This window comes from Formica exsecta, unplaced genomic scaffold (assembly GCF_003651465.1).
Source record: "Formica exsecta isolate Colony F162 unplaced genomic scaffold, ASM365146v1 scaffold303, whole genome shotgun sequence".
Classification (NCBI taxonomy): domain Eukaryota; kingdom Metazoa; phylum Arthropoda; class Insecta; order Hymenoptera; family Formicidae; genus Formica; species Formica exsecta.
In genome coordinates this window covers 236,004-263,656 of record NW_021850289.1, presented here as the reverse complement: position 1 = coordinate 263,656, position 27,653 = coordinate 236,004, and the positions used below count along the sequence as shown (strand labels likewise).

The window sequence follows — 27,653 nt, the reverse complement described above, 5'->3', positions numbered from 1 at the left end:
GGGAAGTCGCGAGAATAGACCGGACGCTTTTTCGGCGAGTAATCCCGGAATGAGGGTGTGCTTTGCAGGTCGTAATTCGATTTAAACAAGATGCAAACCGCACGGCATGACGGCGTATGACCATGCATTCGAATGAGCCTCTTAAGAGGTTAAGACGGATCGCGGTATCGTACGTTCAGTAAAGCACGTTCACGACCGAAGAGGAGTAAAAGAGAAACGAACGCATGAGCGTCATCGCGTTCTCGCATAAGCTTGAATCTCTTCGAATATACAGAGAATGGAATACACTAATATGCGCGAAAAGATCTTACCTAGATTTCCGTTTTCCATAGGCTGCTGCAAGATCTCTTTCGCGATATAAACACATAAACATTCGCGCAAAATAAACAAGTAAATACAAGAAAATAATTGTAAAGATATTACATTCGAATTAAATAAAAGTAAATCGATAAAAAGCAAATTAATTTATATAATAAATAATATAGCAAATACGTAAAAGACATTTTTCTATCACCAGAAGATTGATACGTGTTATCGAAATAAAGTCTACGGTTTTCCATCTTTAATTCTTGCTTGATAGAAATGCGCATCAATATCCGACGTATTTCCACAGACGCCTAACAAAATATAAAAGCGAGGAAGCAATATTATTTTATATTAGACAGAGACTATTAGAGAATGAATAGAATCATGTCTCTGGATGGTCTTTCCACAAGGCGAACAGAGAACAGTCACAATTAATAGTTCTCTTCTAGACTGAAATAAATAGGGTCACTGACATTGCACTTGTGTAAAACGTTCAACGCGTACAATGTCCGATGCGTAAAATGTCGCTTCACCGACCGTCGAATCGCCTACACGGAAGAAAACGCAACTTCGCGCAAATCTCTATTGTCGATATAATAATCCTGCATCATATATTATATATAAATATAAATTTATGATGATTTTTTTATTTCATTATTATATATCCGTGTGTGTGTGTGTGTGTGTGTGTGTGTGTGTGTGTGTGTGCATATAATATCTTTTTAATGAAATGTATCATTGTATTACACATCTTATCCATGTTTATTTATGACTTTTTAATCAAATCGGCGGATACATTTTAAAAGTGCTATTGTTTTGTGTGGATAAATTTTATTTTATAAATAAGGAATAAGAAAGAAAAGTAGATGCATAAAAAAGCAAAACGTAGCAACGTACGAAATGTGTGGTCATCTGTTTGTTCAAACTGTAATTTCAAGTACCTTCACTGTTGTTTATGTAAAATCCACGAGTCGTACTGCGCTATATTAAAATTTTATAGCTTTGAAAGTACATATACAGAAAGTGCGCAACTCTAGATATACGTTGCAGAAAATCTAGCTGCCTGACAAAGATGTTCTTTTTGATTCCCAAGAGACTTTTACAGAATGGCTGCATCGCTCTCACGACTTACTATTTAAGCTAGCTCTCTGTCGAAAATATATAGCATCATAATATGATATGATTTAATATACAATAATGCTTAAAAATTTCTTTTGTGTCCGTACATTTGTACTTTTTAAAAATAACACGAATTATTCTTTTACACAAATTAATATCCTTTAATCATATGTGTGTCAAAAGAGAGAGAGAGAGAGAGAGTTGATTTTCGTTAAATATCGTTAAAAAAAGATGTGAAAAAAGAGAGATAAGAATTATTTTTATATTTTATTATCGCCGTCAGACATATTACAATAGTTTTCTGATATTTTTATCGTGCCTTATTATTTTTATATTATATCCACAGGATAATTGAAATTAATTAATTTTAATACAATTTATTTAAATCTTGTCTATTTGAATAGAGACAGGAGTAAAGATTTCATGTTTATAAAGTTGCTAAATACTCAATTATACATATATGTATAATATACAGCGAAATGATTTAATGTTTCTTTTTAATAATCGAATAGGCAAAGAAACGAAATCGATAATCGAATCCTTTCAGCTTGCTTTTTTTTTTTAATCGAAAAAATGAAAGATTTTTCATCTTTCTTTTCTCTCAGACGTCACAGACGTCGGTTTCGTTGGATTTCCCTCTAAACCTAGCGACGAAAAATCGGAGATCAAAGATGATGGACGAGGACGTTACCCTTCTTTTAATGCCACTTGAACGCTGAATTGGCGCACAAGCGATTTCCGGGGACAAAAGAATTCCTGATAGGGAAGTAGAATAGTTTGCCGAATTTCGACACGCGCGATGCATGGTGCAATATCTATGCAGATTAACCGATCCGCAGATGCAGATTTGAATGTTCGATGTTCGGAATTGAGAGTCGTGCCAAAACGCATTCCGACCTCGTAAAGGAGGAAACAATGAGCGCACATTAACTGGTATATCAACTTTATTCTCATTAATTATATTATTGTGCATATATCGACATTTTTATGATAATTAATTTATTTTACGAGGTTAATCGATCCTTACGCATATTTATATTATTTTTTAATTAATTAAAATTAATACATTACATTTGCCAAAAAAGACAATGAATATAATTGTTATCGTATAAACTGTTTAAATTTTTTCGAATTATTAAAATATTTTTCAGACCGATGCGAAAATGATACCGCTGCTAATTTGAATATTTTTATTCTAAGGAAATGTTTATAATACGCGTTACTGTAAATCAAATTTTATTTTCTCTTGTGCGTGCAACAATAAGAATATAATATACTTGTTTGAGCAATAAAGAAATTAATAATTTTACTTGAGGATCACTACATTATTCGTTTATATGACTATATGTATATATATAGATAAAGATTGTGTTATCATAAAAAGTAATACAAATCAAAGCAAATAATTCTATAATCAAAACATTTTTTTAATTTTTATACAATCTATTAACATTTTGCAATAAATCTTTGTATTTATATATTTTGTCCTACAACTTAATGATAGTTTACAACCAATCTCAAGGTAGATTACAGTTCAGTCACTTCTTGACGGCATAAAAAAAAAAAAAAAAAAAAAAAAAAAATTCCATTAACATTACGAGGATAAACGCGTTTCATATACAAGTATTCTGCAAAGCTACGTTCAAATATCCAAATTATAATAATAAGAGGATAATTTTTCTTTACTCGGAAATTATGTATTAAACTCTCCTCCCCCCTTTCTTCAACATATACGTGAAAATAGTTTTTTTTGTGAAACTTGTGCCTTGACAAGGCGCGTTCTTCTCGTTTCATTTATCCTTATTCCATTTTCCCGCGTACCGTTTCATCCCTTCGCGAGATCGCGCTGCACCGGCTGGAGGAACGGTGTGCTCCATCCGGCAAGGAATTACGCCCTTGCGCACCTTTCCGTTGCGTGGTGGCGGGTGCCGGGTGCCGGGTGCCGGCTGGGTACATACATACGTATATCCGGGGGTCGCTGGAGGTCGTCGCGAGAGAACGGTCGAATGTTTTCTATCCGGTCAGTACCGTTCGGGAGAGAGAGAGAGAGGATGCGGCCTAGGTGGGCGTTCGGGATCGATCCCCGACTCCATTCCCGTGACGTCACTCGACGAGAGGATAGAAGGAGAGAGAAAGAGGCCGGGAAGGGTGGCGAGGGAGATGGTATAGCCGGGACTCTCCGGGCGTCCCGGCAATGTACTCCTCTCACCCTCTGATGGTGCTGCCACTGCTGCCGTTGGTGCTGCTGCCGGTGCCGGTGCACCGTGTGAAACGACGTGTAGCGTGTAGCGTGTAGCCGGTAGCTGGTAGTTGTGGTGGTGGTTCGTATCCCACCGTCACCGTGTCTCCCACACTCGACCCTTGTCGTACGCGGGGGAGTCTTTTTCGAAAAGTACCGATCGATCGCGACCTTCGTCGCCGTGAGTCGTCGCGGACAAGAAGTACGCGTACGATCGTCTCGCAAGACAAGTCGCGTAAGACATCTCGGCTGTCGTATAGCTAAGGGAGAAAATCGCCGGGTCCAGGTAGTCAGTGGTGGTGCTGGTGCGCTGCTGCCGCTACGTCTGCCGTCCCGTGAAACGACGTGTAGGTAGTGGTGGTCGCAGTCTCTGATGGTGCTGCCACTGCTGCCGTTGGTGCTGCTGCCGGTGCCGGTGCACCGTGTGAAACGACGTGTAGCGTGTAGCGTGTAGCCGGTAGCTGGTAGTTGTGGTGGTGGTTCGTATCCCACCGTCACCGTGTCTCCCACACTCGACCCTTGTCGTACGCGGGGGAGTCTTTTTCGAAAAGTACCGATCGATCGCGACCTTCGTCGCCGTGAGTCGTCGCGGACAAGAAGTACGCGTACGATCGTCTCGCAAGACAAGTCGCGTAAGACATCTCGGCTGTCGTATAGCTAAGGGAGAAAATCGCCGGGTCCAGGTAGTTAGTGGTGGTGCTGGTGCGCTACGTCTGCCGTCCCGTGAAACGACGTGTAGGTAGTGGTGGTCGCAGTCGTCGTGGTGGTGCGTTTCGTCTTTCAAGTTCGTCCCCCGTCGCGGACCATCGCATCGACCGCGATCCTCGCAAACGCGAGGGACCGTCGCCGTCCTCACCACGGACTCTTCGTCGTCGATGCATCTAATCGTAACCGGTAAAATTCCCGACCATCTTCATTACGGTTATGTTGCGGCACAGTGCGAAACGTGTGCGGCTATTCTTTCTCTACTTCTCCATTGTTATTATCAATTTGTTCGATGCGAAAAACGTTATTCGCCAATAATCGTCGCATCGAGGATCATTAAAATGTGAACGCGATATCTATTATTTCTCTCTTTATGACAATCATATTTGCGCATCGCATTGATTAAGAGTTTCGAATATGCTCTGCGAGAAAATGGAGAACGGAATATGTCGCCGGTAGTCCGATGCGAGCAGCGTCGATATGGTGAACTATCGAGTGCCTTGACCTCGGTGTAATTGTTATCGCATGTAGACTAGCGTGTAGTAGCTATTTTCCAAACTTATATTCTTCTCGTTTGAGACATTATTTCTAAGAAAAATTCTGTCTCTTATATAAATGATATTTATACGTATATAATTACGTATGAATATTACCGACACACAAACATGTATCATAGATATTACGTATATTATGTATGATACGACGTCAAAAATAAGAAAGTAACAACTTATTTTCTAAGTAAATTTTGTCTTTAATCAATATAAGAGATACTTGATAATCGTAATTTAAGGAAATTAAAATTGAAAAAAAATTTAGTCTTTATTTTCACACAATATATATCATACTTACTAATTTGCTTCTGGATTTCTTATTTGTTATTTTGATTACAAAGCTTTTTCTAGTTGCTAAATATTAAAAACTAACCAGTAATTTTATTCGGCTTCAATCATACTGATATTGTCTTTATTTTCTTTTAGAGAACATTTTTAAAGATCAATAATATGATCGCTTCCAATGTTTATAAAGCGTAACTTGAGGTTACAGACATCATTATTTCGTTATTTGGAATTTTTCCAGCAGGATATCGGCGCGCTTTGAGAAGCGTGTAGCTGAATATAAGTTCCAATTATGGAAGAGTTTCGCCGGCAATTCATAAATCAGGATCAACAAATTCAGAGAGTAAAGTGGCCAGGTGAGGGATGAACGGTCAAAAGAGGGCAGTGCCGATCAAATGATCCGCGTCGACTCGAATCTCTTCTATTGACATTCAGTGATGTCGAAGGTACCGAAAAGCGATAAATATCGAGATAACGGTTCACTTGGCCGCGCTTCGATCCGCAAAAGCAATTAATTGCCGTTTTGCCAAAAAAAGTAAAAGATCCAATTAGCCTCATTAATTAACTGGTACGTAGCGCTGAGTTTCTCGTTCGCTTTTGGTATCGTCAGATTACATCACGTTAATATCAAGATGAATCGATCTCTTATGTGGGCAGCATCGATAATGATTGCTTCTCTTTCTAAAGCATGACTCGTCAATATTCTTTACTTCTATTATATTAAATAACGAAAGCAATTATCACAATTATAGTTTTTGTAGGACGAGACGGAAATTTTCAGTCTATTAAAACTGCTATATACATTTATAGAAAGGGAGTTTATAGACTTTGTCGATTCGCGTTTTCATTTGCTTTGACAAAACCATGAATGGAATTGTCATTGAAGTGAGTTTTGCAATAAGTGACGTTATATAGATTATTAATTTGAAATTATCATTTACGTAATATAATTTTAACATTACTAATCAATGAAAATGTGGCGTGTTAATTATAATCTGATTTTATCACGATTCTGATTGTGCCAAACAATTAATATGATTATTATATTATGAATTTATGTTGTAATGATGAATTCAATACTAAAAATGTGATTTGTTTGGAATCATTTTTTTACATTTTTTAGATTAATGCTACTTGTCGTTTAACACGGTATTTTGATGGGCGTTTTGTAAATAATGATAGAATAATGAGTATAGATGAGGGGAAAGTTATAAATCTTGAAAATTCTGCAGGTTGAAAATATCGTATTATCGTACCTAGCGCTCCTTTGATATTGAACAATAATAAATGACGTCTAATTAACACAGTCGACGCCTTTGGCAAAATTCTGATAGAATAATGTAGGAAAGTTTTTCATGGAAAATAACAAAAATCATAAATCCTAGAGACGACTCATAGTAGTCGAAGAAGTAGAGCGCGTTATCTTCGTCCTTTTTGTCAAACTATCCATCATAGTCTATCTCTCGCAAGCGTCTACAATTCCGTTTTCAGACGTCGGAAAGCGATGGGATAAATAAAGTTGTACGAAACTGTTATGACGGGATGCCCTTTACTGTGTGTGTGTGCGAAGGGCTGTGTCACTTCTTTGACCCACTGATCCGGTTTGCTCGCAGCACACGCCCGAATACGCATCCACGGTCCCGTAAAACTCTTTGCGACCGGAAGCTGGCAGCGACGTCAATGGCGCCGGAACGCCGGCGACGATCCGCGTGATCTTACCCCAAAATCGGTCTTGTCATCCCGATACAATCGGATTTAATTTTGAACGCATTTCACATAACGCGACTCATATCTCGAGATTTCCGTTCTCAATAACGGCATCTTTATTTCGCTAACGTCGTTGATAAAATTTCATTTTTCGTTTATAGAATGTAGGTGGATGTATATATATTTCTTTCGACAATGGAAAAAAGTTATATGTAAACGTTGTTATAGAAAGCCGTGAATTCCTTCAGCTTCTCTCGATTTTCGCAACTGTCTAATGGATAGATTTAGAAATCGACAATATCGTTCTCAGTTGCAAAACGTGCGATTGCAAATTTATGGCTTCGAAGACGATTTAGTTGCATCATTCGATTAGAGATTGCTTCAGTGGAATCGTGTGCTCGTGATTGCGCGACATTCCAGATTGAGAAAGTGCTTCGCAAACTGCTTTAGATAACCATAGTTACAAAGAGGATATTCATAAAGCATATTTATATATAATCAATGATTACTTTCGGAAGTGACTAAGAGAGAATTAATTATTATTATAATTGTTATATAAGCACGCAATATTTGATCTAACCATATGAATTGATGACACGTGTGTTTGCTAGAATATCCCCTTCGTAACCGTCGAAAGGATACCGCGTGTTCGTGCTCCCGCAACTAGGACGTGACGTAATTACAGATACAGAATCAACGTCCTGAGACGCGGAATCGCGTTCGCGAGTAAATTTCGCGGTTTCGTCGGCGGATTCGCGCGGAGACGATAGAGGCGGCACGTTTCCCGTTCGCCAACGATGGACGACGCGACGAGACGGCGGTGTCGCGCGGCGGAGATGCCACGTATGAGATCCGTGCATCTCGATCGCGTGCATCCGCATCATCAAACGGCGTGTACCGCGCGGCTACGTGCCATCTGCGGTTTGTGAACGCGCGCAGCGCGTCCACCCGCACCCGCGCCCGCGTCGCTTTCGATGACGCCGCCCTCGAGACGCTGAGAAGGAGGCTGCGGAAAATGTTGATCGGACGCTGGAAAAGCAAGGACAAGAGCTCGAGCAAAGGCTCGTCCGGCTCCAGCGGAGGTGGCGGCGGCAAAAAGAAGCGCAAGTTTGGCAGAGAAGGTAAGAAGTATAAACGTTCGCCTGGCTCTTTTAAATTGTCGCTATCACCGCGATATATTCGCGCATATTTATGCTACATGTTTTATAACACATCTTAGATTCTAACGATAAATTCTTTAATGAATTTAGAGAGTTGACCTTTTTAGCCAGGAAAAATGTAATTAAACATTTGAAGCAGAAAATAATAAATATTTTTTTCGCGAATTAAAAGCTTTTACAATTAAGGTTGTAGGATAAGATATGTTCAAGTAATATTCTCTGATAACATTATTATATGAGTGAGAGAGATATGTGTGTAAAACATACGAATACACAGTCATTTTAAGAAAATGTGAAATGGTGTCAAGATATTTCAGTTGTATTAGATGAGCAAAGAAACGATACCCAAAACTTTTTAGTATTTATGGCGAGACGTTGATGTGATTCATTTTTTGTAACTCATACTTGATCCATATAAAAATGCTTATAATCCTTTCTTTCGTGAAATGTAAACGGACGTAATACGAGAGCTTAGTTAAAACGAGTGCTCCTTGTCTTCTTCGCAGAAAGACGTTCTTCAAGAAAGATAAAGTGGGTGATTTTTTTGCTAAAATAACGGAGCTCATGTCAGGACAGCTGACGTTCTTATTGCCAATTAAGCGCTTAATTGGCCGCCTTGCATAATTTTAGAGTAAAATATATAGAAAACATATTTATTATTTATTTATTAATTATTTAAGTAATTCGTAGGAGAATTGGACGGTTAATAATTTTTAACTTATTTTCACATATATTCTCATAAGATTAGTCATTTTATTTAAATTCACCGAAGAATACCCTATTTTTTCTATTATGTACATTGAAATATTTGCTCGCGCAATTTTCAAGAATTAGCTCTTTCTCATTTGACTTAACATGAAGGGATTTGCAGACACTGCATGTGAGATCCGCGAGGTAACTTTGCTTATCAGCTGTCTATATGACTTTGCCAATATATATCAACGATTATGCGCGGCGAACGTTAGAAAGCGCCGGTAATAAAGGCAGCCATCGGGTGCTGACGACTTCATCGATTTTCGATAGACGATTCTTTCCAAGAAACGACAGGGTCGAGATCGTTCAGAGTCTGAAAAACACGGCGGTAATAGGGGTGCCATTTCTCTTCGTGACCTGACATTAATTAAAAATCGGCGAGAGCGCGTCTTTGATGGCAACTAAAAATCCATCCTGTCCGCCGATCCTCTCTTCGATCCGGCTTTATTTTCTTCAAGAACGTCGAAGACAGACAAAGATATTTCTATTTTTATACGAGAGTATGGGAAGACTCTTTCGCGATGTCGTAATGATCTATTTAGCATTATATGAAACATGTTTTAATAAGGGATGTTCTTAATAGAAATATTCATTAAAAAGGATATGACGAATATATGTGCTTGAAATAATTCTTGCATATTTTTTTTCATGCAATATCTGAAGCACAAATTTAAAATTATGCTTTCATATATTCGTTCAGAGAAAATAAAAAATAACTATTAATAGCTTATTTATTAATAGTTTAATTTTGACCTCGTGAAAGTTTATCTCCATAAAATTGTCGACTGAATAATATTTTGGACATGATATTTTTAATTAATTTTATAATAAGACAAATTTTATATACAGGATGATTCAAAACAACCTTCTGTCCTTACAATGTCATATACCTGATTCAATTCTAAGACGATTTTTCCTTTGCCAAAATTTTTTACGAGGCTTAGTTTTGAAATTATAAGCCAAAATAGTTAACGAATTACGGGCCGCATACGCGAGGCAGGCAGGGACGACGCAACTCACCGTCCGATGCTGGTGATTACGTGGGCGCTCGCTGCGATCAACTATTTGCTACATGCGATGGGTATAAAAGAGAAAGACAGAGAGAGAGAGAGAGAGAGAGAGAATGTGTGTGTATACGCGTATACGTTCTCTCTCACACATACACCCCATCGCATGTAGCAAACAGTTGATCGCAGCGAGCGCCCACGTAATCACCAGCATCGGACGGTGAGTTGCGCCGTCCCTGCCTGCCTCGCGTACGCGGCCCGTAATTCGTTAATTATTTTGGCTTATAATTTGAAAACTAAGCCTCGGAAAAAATTTTGGCAAAGGAAAAATCGTCTTAGAATTGAGTCAGGTATATGACATTGTAAGGACAGAAGGTTGTTTTGAATCACCCTGTATATAGAAAAATTCCTTTTTATGAAAGATATATTTTTTTTAATTATATAATTATGAAGATACGTGCAAAAAGATGGCAGGCGATCACGGATCTATCGGCTTTGAGATGAGATTTATGTAATTGAACGCATATTATTCATCGTGCATTGAGTTACTATACATATATAGGAACATAAAACCTTATTCTCATTGATGAGTTTGGATGCCTCGTGCTTTTATTTTCGTCTATCCTACAACACATTATTCGACCGGATAACAATCGCCTGTGAACACATTGATATCTCTCAACATATTTTTGTATCTCTTGCCGATATATCGTGTCGCTCACGCGTTACGTAAAATCGTTATAAGTATTGTATCCCATTATAACCATCGCCAAGGCGGATCAACGTCAGACTGGCAAAAAGTTTTCCGACTTGTTTGTCCTATAGGTCATTATGGTTTGAGCCAATACTTAAAGTTGCGAGTGCGAAAGTTTTAAGAGAAAGGCGAGAAAAGTTTGAAAGACCTAGCCGGATGTATAGCGTCGTCAGTGTCGCGAGAATTGTTGAAACGCTTTAATAGTTAAAGATAATGGAAACAAACTTAGGCGCGCTGTTAGCATAAATAATTACCGTATAATGAGTATCGTCACAATGCAAAGTCGCTAATACTGCATTTAATTTTCGCTAAACAAAGAAAACTGAGATACGCGGTCAAATGACCAGTATTACATAATGTGTGTGTATATATATATATATATATAATAGATATTGCCACGTATGTCGTATTATGTATTAACAAACATACGCAATGTTTGCGCTCGTGTTATTCAACGACGGGATTTATCATATTTGTAAATCAAAAACCATTATAAAACATGGAAACAAATGTGTGGCAAAATATAAAAATATCAAGTATACTTGTCGAGTCATAGCGCAACATAGTAAGTATATGCATATAATAATACTTTATATATATATATATATATATATATATATATTAATACATTAAAATTATCATTATAAATGATGTAAATAAAATAATATAATGTGATAAATTAAAACAAGAAAAGTCAATAGTTTTTTTAAAATAATATGTTTATTCTTTAAAAAGATATTTTTATCAGTAACGTAAAAGATTTATATTAATTGTAAATGATTTCCATATATAATATTTGCAATCAAACTCATTATCCGATTAGCGTATTGTGTTGATTTTTCCGTGGTACAATATATATTCGATTTAATAATTAAAACCGATTTGAAAAATGCAAAAATTAAAGGTACGCGAAAAGAGAATTGCGCTTTCCGTTCATCTCGAATTAATTATTTTTACAACTTCGAGAAAAAAAATCGCAGGGAAAGAAATATCTCCCCAGAATCCACCCACAGTTTTTATCCAATATTCTCCCTCATTTACTTTACTCTCGTTTGGGATTATTTTGTCGGGCGATTCGCCATCTATTCCCTGTTTTACCGTAAGGTTGTATAATGATCCTGAATTAGAGAGGGATGGCACGATAAATGTTAGATGTAGCGCATCAAAATGTCACTCGGCCGTGTGAATAATGACCGGTCTTGTAACATCGCGCTGTTACGCCAAGTCCGTTTTACATCTTGCTAACGCTCTAAGTGAGGATTCGCGTGTACTATTAACGTGGTGTTTATGACAACGTTAACACGAATGCAAAATTACTCCAATTTCGCTATTCTCTGTGAGAAATAGCATCATTTAACAACATTATCAATAAGCTACAGCAATGAAGATGCAGCTCGCCCTAAACGTGACTAAAGTATTGCGGACAAAATTAATGCAAAATAATCATCAAATTAACATTTTAAAAATTGCATAATTATAGAGGTGATAAAAAGTGTGATAGTATCATATTTTTAAAATATTGAAAGGAAAAAATATTAATAAAAAGTCTAAGGACCAATAAATTGTTATTTCACATAATTCAAGTTAAGTAATATACGAGCGCGCATTTTTAGTAATAAAAAGGAGATGAATAGTTGTTTCGTAATGCAGGCTTAAACTTTGCGTAAGGTTAAATAAATCTTAATTAGATTGGATGCCTTATACTTATTGTTAACGTTACTTTAAGAAGTAATTAGCTTGTACAACTTTTATATGCTATATATTGCACTGATTATATTATTTTTTTAAACTGTTTTGGCTAATTTATATAAAAAAAATATATCGATATATTAAATTATTTTTTATCATTTTTGCTGAGTTTTAAGAATTCATATAGATCAAACTCTAAAGCAAGATGTTTGATTAAACTGACTTTAAATTTGCAATAATCTTGACATAGTTGTAACGTTTTACTTTCTCACAAATCTCTTCTCGATATCTCCTCGTGACTTATCTTACAATACTGAGTGGGCATTGATATGAGTGTCTGTTAGATATCGTGGAAACTCGAGAGCGATTTCTTCAAGTTGTTCAATCTTCCAGGTCAATCCCGTTTGATCCGATAAACTCAAGGAACAAGACTAGGATAGATAATTTCTATAGGAGGATCATTAATCATTATTAATAGTACCGAGATTTTTTTCATTTTTGCATGACACATACACTTACATTCTTTTATCTCTTTTACCATTCTCGTTTTTGTCTTATATCAAACGCGACAGATTTCAAACGTCAATCAAATTCACGCGGTTAACAGGTGGAAGCGATCGCATTAGCATGATTATTAAAACCTCCCTGATGACTATCAAAATAAATTACTACTATTAAAAAATAGTTGCAAAGTAATATTTTAATCGATAATATCAAAACATTTATGGCAATCAACTTTTAAATATTTAGCATTTTTTTTTAAGCATTTGTTTTTTTGATTAATTATGTATGCTCATGAAACTTTTTAGCGTGACGGATGTCGTTAAATCGCTTTGTAAATTTATCGCTTTGTGAATTCGTTCAGATTTCACATAACGGCATATAGTACAGGCGATATGAGAAATGAGATCGTATATGAGAGGATCAGATCAAAAGAGCAAAGTTGAATGGAGTGTATGTTTGTCTTCCTTTCAAATTTGATTCCGGAAAAACGGTAGATAAATTTATAAATTTGTAAGGAAAATATCTGATACTTTGAATCCGTAAAAAAAGAAGGAAAAATTTCTTTGAAGCGTCGAAATATGGAAAGTATCTAGTGAGAGCTTTTCGTGTCCTCGTTAATCGAATCGAATTTTCGCGTAAACTTATCTTATCTGTCAATTTTAAAGTATCGTGTTATAAAGATGCTAACTACAGTTTTTTTTTCCTTTTTTGAATATCTGAAACCAAGATATTCGACTTTAAAGATTGCGCTTCCGGCTGTGAATAATAGGTTTCTTCGGAAACAAGGGGAGAGAGTACTCTCACAATTAAGTTAAATTTAATTAAAAGAATATCCGATGGTTTTGGGACACGCTGTACATAATATTTTTAAATATTATTTTTCTCAAAATACTGCTGGTATATAACAAAAAAAAAAAAATAAATAAATAAATATTATTGATATCTTTCGTCGGCGGATGGTTAGATATACATACTTTTCCTGCGTTTATTATTATGCGATTCGTGTTAATACTACTCGGGAAAGATGGTCCAGATCGTTCACCAGGACGAGCGACGAGGAAAAAAAAAAAAAAGCAAGTCAAGGCTCGAGCGATGCAACGAAAGGATACGCAAAGTAGAATACGAGCGAATAAAGCGGAAAATCCTTACCTGTCCACGACTTAGGATATGCATCTCGGTGGACGGTTAGGCAATGCAGCGACGGCTACACCCCATGGAGGCTGCAGCGCGCTTGCGCGCAGGTTGCACGTACCCCGTTCTCCACTTCGCTGTTTCTCCCCCATCCCCTCTCATTCCATCTCTTTCTCTCTCTCTCTTTCTCTCTCTCCCTCCAACTAACAGTTTCCTTCTCTATCTCGGTTCCGCACAGTAGTTGGTCCTCAGTTTCCTTAGTCCCGGGTGTGTGCACACACTCCGCACAGCGACCTCCAGTCGGTGCGCCCACCCTGTCCCACCCTACTGTTCGCGGGCAGCCGACCTCGTGAGAGCAGTTACGTCGTATCGTCCTGCCGCGTAGCATCGCCACGGTGGAGGACCTCCACGGACACTCCGCTATTCTCGATATTATTCTCCGGCGGTGACACGGTTGTCGGCTCGCGACGGAAAATGCAAAAGAAAAAAAAACGGCACGCTAATGCATCCGATCGGACATGACGTAAATGAAGAGACTTAAAGGGAATAAAAGAGTACACCTGAGAAAGAGAGAGAGGGAAAGAGAGAGAGAAAGAGAGGTTGTTGACTGAATCGATAAATTAATTTAAAGGCGCGCGAAGTAAACAATGTGAATGAGTGATTTGATTTAAAACGCGAAAGCAAACGTAATAAAAAAGAACGATAAAGGAGCAAAGAGAAAATTCATTAAATCATTGAGGAAAGGTAAAATCATCTGAGAATGTTCGAGAAAGATAGCATATTTTAGAAAATCTTGAAAGTTATGAGTTAAAAGTGATATGGGATTCTCGTTGTTCGAAATTATTATAAATTTAATAAAAACTAATTTAATTAAAACTAATAATAATGAATAGTAATAAATAACATTCGCGAGAAAAAGATCGTAATATAAAATTCCATTAGTCAGTGGGTTGAAGTAAATGTTTGATTCTATTGAAATATTAATCGGTACATTAATACAAAACGAAAATCACATTGTACTGTCGAAGCACTGAACTCTCTTTCGCTCACACGTGATCTCCTATTCTACACGGAAGATTAATTTTATTGTCAAGCAACAAATCCTGCTTCTTTTTTCTATTATTTACATTTCAAGACCAAGAAATATTTTCAGTTAAAAAAAACTGAAGCTACAAAGACGCGATAAATATATTATTTGGAGAGAATAATTCTCATAATTGAATTATATTATATCGTTAAAAAAGAAGCGAAGGTGCAAAGAGTCTAGAAAAATAAATAGCCAGTGCAATCGTGGGAGCTAAAAGAATGCTTTCGCTACATAAGGTTTTGCCAGGGCCGATCTCGGGTAGCAAAAGAGGAGCATCAGGACCGTGATATATTTAGTGTCTCATTCATATGGATGAACGACGGGGATCGATGAAGATGATTGTCGTTATTCGTCAACCGGGTGCCCGCCAAGAGTACACAGTCGCCGGTTCTCATTGATCAGAATGCATCATTAGATTGCACGGTTCTCTGCGTCCTTAAAAACCCGCCGGGTCACCGAGTCTTCCAATTGGATCGACCGTGTGCCACAAAACGTGCCAAAATCCACAGAAAACAGTAACGAACGGGAACACACTTTCTACGCTTAATGAACAGAATCTCTGGCGACAGCCAGAACGATAATCGCTTTAATATCGAACGCGAAAAATTGTTTCTCCGACGCGATAATTGTGCGCGGCAATGCGGGTGTGACAAATCTTTCGTAATAAAATAAAACGAGAAAAAAAAAAGAGAATATTGGGAGAATAGTTAGCCTGATCCAGGTAGAAACGCGATTCTCGGACCTCGCAGAGATGCGCATATTCGTCTGGAGGCATTGCGTGTCGTTGGACGGTAAGAAAGCGAATCGCATCACATTCATATAACCCAGCACGAAGTTTTGGCTCAATAATGGCGGTTGCTAATCACATAGTTGTCCGCTTTAATGTCTCACGCATAGTCTCTTCATAGCAATTTTTAACCATCCGACAGTCGTACGAAGAGGTGTGGCTTAACATCCCCAACGGAAATATTTAGTTATTATTTATTAGTAATACTAACAATAAGAATCATAACAATCATATCATCACGATAACAATCAATTAAAACTATACTGACGTAGCAAATTACAAGCGCACTTGTATCTAAACATCTCGTGTGCGTCATTATTGTCCAAAAGTCATTAATTTTTTTTTTTTTAACCGAAAATTTGATGGAATGTAATAGTTAGAATTATTGCGACTTGTTCGCAATTTTTTTTTTTTTTTTTTTGTTTTTGTTAGAGATGATTTTATAATTATCTGAAATTATCCGACACTGAGAGCAACTGGATTAAACTTGCCCGACAATCATCGGAGAATCAGTAGTACGTTTTTAAATGCACGAAACTTCTCTTCACTTTTTTCTAGTCTTGCCCTGACGTATGCATATCGCGCATTATGACCTATGCATTTACTCTATAAGAAACTTGCCTGGCATGTTTAAAATGGATGCCACAAAGTTTGAAAGATTTAAAGTCGAAAAAGTTTCGCATTATACGAGTCATATGTAAATTCGTGTATCCCGCATCCTTTTTCATCCCGCCAGATAGTTTGTTTCCGTTTGACGAATTCTTATCTAATGCAACTAGAAGAATATATAAAGAAGATCTTTGGAAAAGGGGCAAAGAGAAGAAAAAGAAACAAATTCAAATATTTTCTGACTTTATGTATAATATATATTTTTTCAGATTAATGTTTTTTGTTCAAATTGTAGAGTTTTTACTTAAATCCACTTTTTCTTTGAATAAGCGAGAATAATTTCACATATGGAAAAATTTCTAACACACTATTTCACACGATTTTTTAATTAACAAACTGAATCTGTAAAAAGCAGAAAAATACGAGAATAAGATATAAGTAATTTTTTTTCGAGATATTTATTAATTTGCAAATACTCACAAAAAATTTACTTTTTTTTGCAAAAGAAAATAATATACGAGAGAGAGAGAGAACAGGTTTTTTAATAAATTGATATTCAATCTTGGCAACATTAACATTCATTGACAATAGTATGATATAAAGATATATAGGTGTTTCTATCGAATTTGTTTCAAATGCTATTATAGGCACAAAGTTATCTTTCCTTTTTTTCGTAAAGATATCACGATCAAATGCTAAGCAGCATGCGACATGCCGCGAGCGTCGCTTTATAAAGTTCTGTAACATTTAAAAAACCCCCGTCCACTTTTACCCTAAAAAGGGTTAAAAGATTTGCCCGGCAACCCTCCAAGAGTTGTTCCTGCGTGAAAATGAGATAATACGGCCGAAAGGAATTTTGCTGCTTTACAGAAGCGTCGAGGGAGATGGTTTTGTACTTTTTATCTTCTCATCGCTACACACATACACGCACACACACATATACATATATACGTGGATAGAATAGATAAATACATGCATATTCCAGTGTCACATATTTCAGGGTGCCGACCTAATTCTAATACACATATCTTCATTTATTTTGGCCAACGCAATTAACAATGTCCTAGTCATCAAACGCCATACATTTAATGGAATATTTCATCGAAAAATAAAGTGAAAAAATTTGCTAAATTTTGTTTCGCAATTATTAAACGTTTCCATAAAAAGTGTTACGTTTTTACATAACAATTCTATACGATCGTAAATGTTAATTTTACGCTGGAAATGAGTTTTTCAACAATGAGTTTCTGCGACGTCACTTGTTAATTTGCATTTTGTATCGATCTTTGCGTGCGCCTAAATTATTGCAGTTTTTTCTTACTTGCAGTTTCGAAACGTCATTGTTTTTTAATGATACACGTCATTTTTCGGCATTGGATTTTTGTTTAAATGCTTAATAGTCTTCGTATTTCACCGCACATATAGTGCTAATATAAAAAAGAGCCGAGGACCGATCATCACAAAAGAATCTAACGAGTAAATAATGGCTTTCTTCACGATAATGATGCGAGCACACGAATGAAAGTTTCGTATGTTACTACACAATATCATGACCTGCTTATTGTACTGCGCTTTCATTCCAACTTTTGCAAGAGCAATAGTTGTATCAGGCCGTATTTTTCATCTCACGGTTATCGATCTATCTACGTGCATGGAAGTCATTACAACGATTGTATAACAAACCTTTGATTGTATAACCTAATACAAGTTACTAATAATCGATATATATCATGGATTTATGATAGATCTCCTACTATAACTGTAATATAAATTGAATAAATTAAATAGAGAATCTATCGAAAAAAGTAAAAAATTTTAAATATAAAATTTATTCTTAAACACATACGTGAAATAAATATAAAATTGTTTTACATAATTTTTCATAAAATTTATATAATTAATTTTTAATTATATTAAACATTAATATCTGCATTTAACGATGTTCTCTGGATGTGGCACACAAATTAAATTTTCTCTATTTCAAAAGTCTTATAGTAGGTTATTCCTACAATTTTATTACACGAACGCTGTAAGCAATAAATGATATAAAATCATAATTATCTATTCCCCTGATACGAAAGCAATTCTCAAACATATAATACACCGCGAACATATCGAAAAGCATCATTTACTCCCGTGAGTATCTCTACCGTATTTCGGATACGTCAAAAATGCTTATATTTCCCTCAAGTAAAAAGGATCTTAAATTGATGGTGTAGGCCTTGGGGAGTATATGTATGCAATGAATAAATTGTCTCACGCGCTTACTTTACGATAACGGTACGGATATAGGGATGCACTTCCTGCTATATGATGAGCGACTGTTTATAGTACACGATTACGGTGACTCAGTTATGGAAAATGTTTTGATCCTAGCAGCTATCGCATATTATAATTTGTATTTTGAATACAAAACTGCTAGAAATCTCTTCTCGATAAAGCGTGCATTAAACGATTGCAATTTTTATCTTTCACTTCATTTTTATATGCATGAAACAATGCCAAATAACGTATTATTTTTGCAACACAAACATAATTATTTCGATTCTCAATCATTGCTATAAACATTTATATTTGAAAAGTAAGAAGATGCAAGTTTAAGACTTCGCGTTTCGTAATGATCCAGATGGACATCTGGCATGTCGATATAAATTTCCTTTTCCTCCTTTTCTAATGCTTTTTTAGATGATAACTCAGATAACGCAAATAATACGAACGCGCATATAGTTTACTGATAACGAATAAAGTTTACTAAGCCTGTCTTCGCCCCGCAAGATGGATTTCGATATCGTCCCTTGTAAGATTAAATTCGCTGTAAAACTTTCCGAGAGAGAGACCATGTAATATCATCTCATATAATAATATTCACTACACAGTGATATATATTACAGATTTGCTAACATTTCAAGATAATATGATATATCATCACGAGAGCAATGAAAATATTATAAGTGTATTTTGTGCATTTTCAATTACAATCATCTTATTACTAATATTAATTTAACTTTAAAATCGCGTCATTAGAACCACGAGCAAATGAGATTTATGTATGCAATAAGAAACATCTTTATCTCAAAAATTTTATTTTATATTTGCGACGCAACTAGCACGTGGTTGATAAAACTTTATATAGCGGAAATATTTTCCATGTCAATCGGGATTGATTGTTTATCGTTTGTGGTATTGAAGGCTGTAGATGCCGTTCGATTGAGTTTCGACTGTGGAAAGGACAGTGACCTAATTGTGGTAGGACAACCGCAATTCGATCTTCCGAGACAATTAAACGACGGATTTTGTGGGTTCGTTACGGAATATGGAATATCTCCTCCAAACATATTCTATGCAATATTGTGAATATAATAGACTCGTTAATAGACTTTACGCTAAACTGTCATTCCATATCAAAGTAAACACACACACACACACACACATTTCAATTTTATTAAATTTCTTTTATGTTGAATATATATCTTCTTGAATATTTTGCATTTTATGTGAATTTTAGACATATAATAGAATGATTATCAGCCTCCATTTTTTTTTTTTTAAATTGTGTATTTATCCTTGCATCTTGTAATTTAATTATGTACATTTTTATTTGATCCTATAATTTTTATTAGCAAATTAATTTAAATTTTGATAATTTTCAAAATGCATGAAAATTTTGCAAAACTCTAGATGATACAATAAATTTAAGTGTTAAGAGCTATATCGATAAATTTAGGCCATAAATCATATTGATGGTTTATGACACAGGATAATGGATGTATGCTTAAATAGGCTTTCAATTGCGGTATACACTGGTGACCTAATTACGATATCCGGCATGTTGTGACCTTTAGAGATAATTAAGCGGGCAATTTTATAGCTTATGAAGTGGTTTATACATCTCAATTTAAGAAACTCCATTTCTGGAGTGCTTATGAAAAAAGAAATACGCGTCAACGTGTATTTTAGACTATATCTAAAAATCGATATTGAATGGGAGAAATGTGTGAAAGGGGCAAATTTGAATAATTTAAATCTTCTGTACCGCAGTAAAGTTTATTGCGTTCTTCAGAAATGCAAAAATGTCAGTCTCGAAAAATATAATAAATTTTGAAAATTTTTTATTGTGATATGCATGATATTATTTAAATCTATTTTCGTGTTTAAAAATATTTTCTCTTGTCATTTATGATACACGTGATGAGACTCAAATAACAGAAATAATATAATTTAATTAATCAATTTAACCAAAACTTTTTATGTATACATAGATATAGATGCATAAATGTGAAATGTAAATAAACTTAATTTTTAATTTATATGTTTTTATAAGTAAGCTTGATTAAATAGCTGTCTCTGTAAAATTCATAATAATTCATAAGCATTTACACTGGAATTTGGTAAAAATGTGAAACTCTAACGAACAAAGCTATCGAATTTTAAATCTCAAAAAATGAAGTAGAAATATTTTTGTATTCAATTTAACTTTAATAGAATTTTAATTGATAAGTAATTACTAAAATATTGAACATTTTACAAGATTATTCGAAAAATTGATTTTATATCCACCAAGATTTATCCTGTATCTTGACACTTCTTTTTATGACGTGTCAAAATACAATCGATGTCTCTTCTATATCGAGTAAGATTAGTGGATCAAGTTCGAGGATGCGACGCGCATTTTGCCTTGAAATTCATCGACTGGCCGAGTGTTCATTCGAGCCGGCGGCACGGCCTTTAAATTGATCTCCTCCGCCGTGACCCACGTCGGTGACCTAATTGCGGTCTACGGTGTTTCGATCCTCGCGGATAAATTGCATCCGCACCGAGCCGCGCGGGACAGGAGCCTCTAATTCAGCCGATGCCTCGGAGGCTTCGTGGAAGTTAATCTATACGTATTCGCCGCTCGCCACCTGATGGAAAATGCAGGAGAGCGGCGGCGTTCCGTGTTGTAAATGTTTTAACAGGACTGAGTGCCACGGGGTTACATCACGACGGCGGCGGCGCCGGCGGTGGCCTCTTCACGCTTAACCAGCTGGGAATTTTCTGACGTTCTCATTTCGTTCTCCAACATCCGGCTTGTGTGTTTGACGTCTCGAGATTACGTTTTTATCTTCTTTTTTTCTGGACAAAACTGCTACCTGGCGTCAACTACCTGGTCCTGGGTATCATTAACTTTGCCGCGATGATGTGATTTATGATAACGTAAGAGAAAAGGTCAGGAGAAAAATGGTCACGATCCATCTTGATATACCATTGTATTAATAAAAAATTGTTCTCAAGGAGCAACCTCAATTTCATGGATAATTAAATTTATACTTGTCTCATCCGAACTCGAGGAAAAACTGATTGAAAGAATTTTGAATTGAGGAACTTTCGCGCGAGACGAAATAAGTCAGGATGTTATCGTGAATCGATCCGTATGGAAAAGTATTTCACGACAGTCGTTCGAGAGAGAAAAGAAAAAGAAGAAAAACGAGAAATTACGATGGCTGGATTTTAAAGGCATTATCGATAACGCAGTTTCGATTTGTTCGCGTATCATTCATGAATGACGGCGCGTGAAGCGGCCGTCTTCATGGTATCTCTGTTTTTATCGGTGAAGAAAAAGGGGAGAGAAAGAAATAACAGACACAGTTTCACATCGTGTCCGATGAGGAGATCGTAAGGATCATAAAAGAAGCGAGAGAATTCTTGAGAAGTACATACATTTGAATAATTGAAATTCGACCGCGGCCTCGACTCACCGTATCGCATTGGCCAATCTTAATCGGCGAACATTTTATTTCTTTTCGCGATATGAGAGATAAAAGCCTGTTCTCTTTTGCATCCACTCTCGCGCTTCTCACTGGGCATCTCGCGAATATTACTTTTATTTTTCCGCCCATTTCTTCATACTTTTTATATATACGAAGACTCGACATACAAAAGATATAAACAAGTTTGTACGAGTTGTATAAGAATTCTTTTAAAATGCTTGTTCTTGGAATTATTACTTTCTTTTTTTAGATAGATATGTAACACTACTTTTTAAATATGCAACAATGAATATTATTTTTATTCGCATTACGGGAATGTACATAAGAATATTCGCGTCTCTAGACGCGTATTTGATTTTGTCTCGTGAGTTATGTTTTGAGATGCTTTGTCACAAGAATGATGGATATTCATACGTGGCCATTTTCAATTTAGCGTTATGCTTTTACAAAAATGCGACACTCTCATCTAGTAACGAAGACGAGATAGACAAAGTCGGAATAGAGAGAAGCAGCTACTTGAAATCCGTCGAGAGAATTTTTATGCGAACAGAAGGAAACGAAGTAACGTAGCCGGTGAGAGATAGGATGAAAGCACGAACGAATGAAGACAAAAGGAAGGCCAGTGCATGGCTCGAAGGCCTTTATGTCGTCCCGTAAGCTTTCTTATTCTTCTGCTCTCCCATCCGGGCGTCGAGTTACGTGCTCAGAAGTCCCGAGTAGCATCGGGCTGCTCTCAGGCCGAGTTTCGTTCCGTTCGAATCCCAAAGGGAGTCAGCTTCTCTCCCATTTCGCGCCCTTTACTTCCGCTACCGTCGATGAAAAGGATATATTCTTTAGTTTAGAAATATACGCGTATCCCGCGATGCTCTCAGTACATCTCGCATCGTTGCGAATGTCTACTTGGCTCCTTTCTCTTTTTTTTTTTTTTTTTCTTTCCGGCTTTGTGTCGCATTCTCGTAAATTTGATAAGAGTGAGCTTTTTCGGATGATACGAAAAACTTTATTAATACCATGGTGATAAAGATCGCAAAGTGATCAATATATTGCGCAATAATATAAACATATTTTAATTATGAATTTTTATTTTTCATCTGAAAATTTAAGAAACCGAACGAAGTGTGCGTCATGTATGAAATCAATAAAAAGAATTTATGGAAAAGATGATAAAATGCGTTAATACTGGATAAAGTCAATGCACTTTGACGTAGTACGGGATATACTGGTGTTTTATAGTCAATCTTCTCACTATTGGATGTATCAGACGATGCACTTATTCCAATCGAAAAGAACGAGATGAAGTCAGACGTGCGTTAAATCCCAGCCGAAAAAGCTATACGCGATTTCGTTGAAATATCGACAGTTCTCGAAAATATGAAATATAAGTTGTAGCTTTGTTTATTGCCATAATTTATTATTAATATTCTTAAAGGGTTATGTTATATGCATTCAATCATAAACTCACCCTCTTGTTCGCATATCGGATTTGTATATGTATACATATATGTAATATCACAGTTTAATGAGATTTAACGAATAACTCATGCAAAAATATGTGTAATATTTCTAAATATGTGTATGTGACAGTGTTATTCTATTTCATAAGTATAAAATATTACTAAACAAATAATTTTGTTTTCAAGCAATAATAATTATACCAAAAAATATTTTTTAAATGAGATTTCAAAAGCATTGATTATACGAAATGCTGATTCATAATCAACACTTTAATGTAAAATATACATATTTGATTTGCTACGTTATAATAATGAATACAATATGTTGTTCACAATTTAATAACGTGACAGCCGCAATATTAATATATATAGTCCATCCAATCTAATTTGCACGATTACACGTTAAGTGATTACAGTAGCTCATCAACAGGCTAATCGAAAGGTCACACATACATGGGATATTTATAACATATATTGGACGCATCAAAGCTTTTGCATTGATTTTTAATTACACTATATATTAACTATAGCTATTAATGTAAAAAGTAATGGAATTTGTACCAGTCTCGTTTCGCGGGATAATTGCTATATCGAGTGTGTATGAAACTTTCTTCTATCCCTGAAACTTTTTCAAAATTTACTCTCTTTGCTTTATTACACGGCCAAATATATACGATGGATATCGATTTAGTCTTGGATATTTCCACGTGTTTGAATCCGCTTAATATATTCTTATAAGACGTACTCATTCAAAGTCAAATCATTCTTTGAAAATGATTAATTTAACTTTTCTTTCAACTTTTAGTCTACAAAATTGAAATTTGTATTTCTGGTATATACATCGGTTTTTTATTAAATCCTTAATTGTGCATTTGTAAACTATTGCAAACGTTATAAATTTAAAATTTTTATTTAAAATTAAGATATTTTAAAATATACACGCACTTATTGACCAAATATTTACATCGTTTTCTAAATAAACAGCTCATATATATATATATATATATATTTAAAGTGCTCAAAAAATAGATGCGGGCTAAACTTTAAAATTTCATACACCCGTGCATGCACGATATATAGTAGTATTTGAATTTTTTAATATACACCATAGGATAGGAATTTCAGCTGTTACGCGATATCTATGTATCTGGTATTACAGTTCTTTGAAGATAAAATACGCGAATGCCGATAAGAATATGACGTGACGAGGTGCGTAACTACAGGTGGCAAGCAGAGAGCTGCGATATCGACTTCGTCGGTGGTCTGTTCCTTCGATAGTGAAGAACCACCGGCTGTATGCTTCACCATTCGCTCGCCCGTTTCGTTTACTCTGCCGCAAACGTGCTTCGGATAACATCGAGCGCGATCGCTACTGCTCCACTCGTGCAAACATCGGTATCAATATTTACGCAGCTTGTTTCTACGAAGTAGCAAATCCAATTTTTTTTTGAAAAAATAGTCATGGTACGCGCAAAAATCTCTAACGGAAATAAATTTAGATATAAAACGTAGCACTTGGCATTTTCTTGAGAACATTGAGAACGCGCGTTTGGAATATAAATTTATGCATCCTTTTTAAAATAAATAACATTACGTTTGTGTTTGAACAACAGTGATTTAATTATTGTATCCATGTGTTTCTCTTCAATCAGTATAGATTCGTATAAATATAAAAATTTATTTAAAAATATTTTATATATGTACTTGGAGATTCTTTTATATTCAAAGACATTATTATATTTCTTTATCTATATTTTTCGCGGATTTATTCTTATGCATATATATCATGTAATTACAATGATACAAAATTTTCATTTTTTCCGGTATCTGTGCTATCATTAATTTTTCATTAGTTTGAAATCATCTTTATTTTAATGGAAATTTAATCTAAAATTAATTTTAAATAAAATCTGATATTTTATTAGAGTTTTTATTAATTTGTAATATCACTTTAATATTGAAAAGATTGTAAGTTTTCTCATTAAAATTTCAACGAACAAAAGTCACTTCAAACTCATCGAAAATCGGCAAATCTGAAAAGACTTTGATTAGTAGAAGTATATCTTTCTTGTTTCTGATAAAAATACTTGCATTTTTTTTTTCTTGATATATGCATTTCTATAAAAAGAATTCTATAGAAAAAATATGAAAAACGGATAGTGAAATAAATTTTAATGCATAAAATCTACGATTCTGTTTCGAACTATATTTCCTGAAAAATGTATAGCGGTTCGTAAAAACGAAGGTGTGTGATACCTTCAAATTAACTTTTTCTTGAATATAGTTATCAGAGTTCTGTTTCCTCCATTTTATCTGTTTTATTTTCAAAGTTTACGCACGTATGCATCGCGAAGAAAATTTAACTTTTACGAATTGTACCTCTTCAGATGTTACAATTAATTAAAGTTTTCAGCGCAAAGATAACGTTCGTTATCAACCGCCGGTTAAATTTTCCGTAAACGTTTCCGGACAAATAATTTAACTAGAACATGCTTCTCAAAGTGTCATTTAGCAAGGAATGTATATCTAGTTTATATAGTAGATAAAGTTTAGGGGCCTTGGAATCTCGTTTATTTAGAAATATTATGTACACTTTTTCTTCGAAATAATTAATTTTCCGTTTTCGATCATTTCACGTAATTATACGGCATACTATCTTTGCGTCAGATTAATATGGGACTGTCAAATTTTCCATGACAAGAAGTGAACAAGCAACTTCACAATCTGCTTATTATAATCTCGCTAGAATTCTTCAAACTTGCGACCGAGTTGATGACGTGGTCTTAATCCTATCACGTTTCAACTTTTAATCTTTATTTTCCCTAGATAGCAAACTTAATGTAAAATTCACAGAAAATGGTGTTTTAAGCATTTTCATAGAAAGCTCGCTTTAATCTCATTATAATAAGTCAATCACAATTCTCATATAAATTTTCGTTGAAATATTCGCCTGAAATATATCGTTTTCAAGATGTTTTTCAAATGTTCACGAAAAGCTTTTAATTAATGTAGTATGTTTTTTATTTTTATCTTGTTTCATCAAAGCGATATTAGATTCTTTTGTGTACGCGATATTAATAAATAAGTTATATTTTATGTAATTTACGCGTCAATTATTCTTTTGACTGTAACATATGCAAAGCATTCTTTAATCGCTATTACGAAAATTAATATTGAGAAATGTTTGGTACACTTGCGAAAATTTAAATTGTATAAAAAAGTTAATTATCTCATTCAGATTCTTTGCAGACACACACACATAAACAGAATAATCTCTTTGTATTGAATTACTTTACGTATAGTGTTGTTTTAATCTATTTAATTTGAATGGACAAATTGAGATCGTTACGCGACAGAATCGATAAACGAAGCGTGAATTTGCTTCAGACAAATTTCTCTTTAAGCGAACTCTTACGCCCGCCATACGGAATTCTATGAGCCGTGAAATTATGGCAACTTGATGATGTCTAATCAAAGTTCCATATCAAAATATCGCTATTAAAATCGCGTTAAACCGAGTTTATTTGTAATTCTGGGAAGCAAATTTTACTTGTCTATTTTCTGAAACGCGCGAGGCAAATTACAAAGCTCGCTCGTATTCCGGATTCATGTACGAGGCCAATCCCGAGAGGGAGAAAAGAGCAAAAACAGTTTACGCGAGATCGGATTTATCGTTGTATATATTCGTGTTTTAGAAACAGAAGGAAATTGATCGATAATATTAGTTTTGACATATTGACGTTTGAAACGTGAAAAAAATATGCTTTATAAGTTACAAATTGAAAAGATGAAAACTAACGAATGCAGTTACCTCGATAAATTAATATCATAACGCAAATAATAAAAAACATTATCACTATAATTTTTTATATAAACAAATTTAAAAAATTTTTATTGTCACAAATACAGAGAAACGTTATTTTTTCACATTAATTCCCTTTACATACGTTACGCTCGTATAATTTCTTGAACGTCATCTGAGTCATACATATACACGCAGTTCTCGCAAGTACTCCCGGAAGTACAAAGAATCCGATGTATACCTGTGAAAGATGAAAA

The 27,653-nt window shown here is 35.2% G+C and overlaps 1 protein-coding gene across 2 annotated transcripts in view; it reads left to right on the top strand.

The window, feature by feature from the left end:
- The window catches only part of LOC115237664, a 106,704-nt gene that overhangs the window by 22,309 nt on the left and 56,742 nt on the right, over positions 1 to 27,653 (top strand). The window lies entirely within an intron of this gene.